This window comes from Oreochromis aureus, linkage group 2 (assembly GCF_013358895.1).
Source record: "Oreochromis aureus strain Israel breed Guangdong linkage group 2, ZZ_aureus, whole genome shotgun sequence".
Lineage (NCBI taxonomy): Eukaryota > Metazoa > Chordata > Actinopteri > Cichliformes > Cichlidae > Oreochromis > Oreochromis aureus.
The window spans coordinates 34,538,618-34,540,653 of NC_052943.1; positions in this window are offsets into that span (position 1 = coordinate 34,538,618).

Sequence of the window (2,036 nt, forward strand, 5' to 3'; positions counted from 1 at the left end):
TTCAAACGTGAGACTTAGACATTTTCTACTGTAGCCGTCCCAAACTACAGGTCCTGACTGACTGATGGTGAGAACAGGCCTTCATCTTTAGCAGTTTTTAACATAGTCGTGTTCAAATATTGATTTCAATGCACTGAAAGTGAGTCAACAGAAAATTTAAAAATATATCTTGAAAAGTATTTGCTACACAAAGATAACATTTCACAGCACTCATACAGTGGCTTGCAAAAGTATTTGGCCCCCTTGAACTTTCCCACATTTTGTCACATTACAGCCACAAACATGAATCAATGTTATTGGAATTCCAGGTGAAAGACCAACACAAAGTGGTGTACACGTGAGAAGTGGAACGAAAATCATACATGATTCCAAACATTTATTACAAATAAATAACTGCAAAGTGGGGTGTGCGTAATTATTCAGCCCCCTGAGTCAATACTTTGTAGAACCACCTTTTGCTGCAGTTACAGCTGCCAGTCTTTTAGGGTATGTCTCTACCAGCTTTGCACATCTACAGACTGAAATCCTTGCCCATTCTTCTTTGCAAAACAGCTCCAGCTCAGTCAGGTTAGATGGACAGCGTTTGTGAACAGCAGTTTTCAGATCTTGCCACAGATTCTGGATTGGATTTAGATCTGGACTTTGACTGGGCCATTCTAACACATGGATATGTTTTGTTTTAAACCATTCCATTGTTGCCCTGGCTTTATGTTTAGGGTCGTTGTCCTGCTGGAAGGTGAACCTCCGCCCCAGTCTCAAGTCTTTTGCAGACTCCAAGAGGTTGTCTTCCAACATTGCCCTGTATTTGGCTCCATCCATCTTCCCATCAACTCTGACCAGCTTCCCTGTCCCTGCTGAAGAGAAGCACCCCCAGAGCATGATGCTGCCACCACCATATGTGACAGTGGGGATGGTGTGTTCAGAGTGATGTGCAGTGTTAGTTTTCCGCCACACATAGCGTTTTGCATTTTGGTCTCATCTGACCAGAGCACCTTCTTCCACATGTTTGCTGTGTCCCCACATGGCTTGTGGCAAACTGCAAACGGGACTTCTTATGGTTTTCTGTTAACAATGGCTTTCTTCTTGCCACTCTTCCATAAAGGCCAACTTTGTGCAGTGCACGACTAATAGTTGTCCTATGGACAGATTCCCCCACCTGAGCTGTAGATCTCTGCAGCTCGTCCAGAGTCACCATGGGCCTCTTGGCTGCATTTCTGATCAGCGCTCTCCTTGTTTGGCCTGTGAGTTTAGGTGGACGGCCTTGTCTTGGTAGGTTTACAGTTGTGCCATACTCCTTCCATTTCTGAATGATGGCTTGAACAGTGCTCTGTGGGATGTTCAAGGCTTTGTAGCCCAAGCCTGCTTTAAATTTCTCAATAACTTTATCCCTGACCTGTCTGGTGTCTAAATCCAATCCAGAATCTGTGGCAAGATCTGAAAACTGCTGTTCACAAACGCTGTCCATCTAATCTGACTGAGCTGGAGCTGTTTTGCAAAGAAGAATGGGCAAGGATTTCAGTCTGTAGATGTGCAAAGCTGGTAGAGACATACCCTAAAAGACTGGCAGCTGGAACTGCAGCAAAAGGTGGTTCTACAAAGTATTGACTCAGGGGGCTGAATAATTACGCACACCCCACTTTGCAGTTATTTATTTGTAAAAAATGTTTGGAATCATGTATGATTTTCGTTCCACTTCTCACGTGTACACCACTTTGTATTGGTCTTTCACCTGGAATTCCAATAACATTGATTCATGTTTGTGGCTGTAATGTGACAAAATGTGGAAAAGTTCAAGGGGGGCGAATACTTTTGCAAGCCACTGTATGAGTAACAGTCTGAGATGGGCTGTATTATAAATGCAGTGACTTTAGGGATGTGGGCTGTGTTCATGTAATGTAACATTTTCGTCAAAAATACCCCAAATTTGTTCACTACCTAAAATCTATTCTTAATGCAGGCCTCCTGTCCTTTGTAATTGTTACCCCTTTTTCTCTTGTTTTTCTCTTGAAAACGACGGCCCTAATTCAGCAAAATTC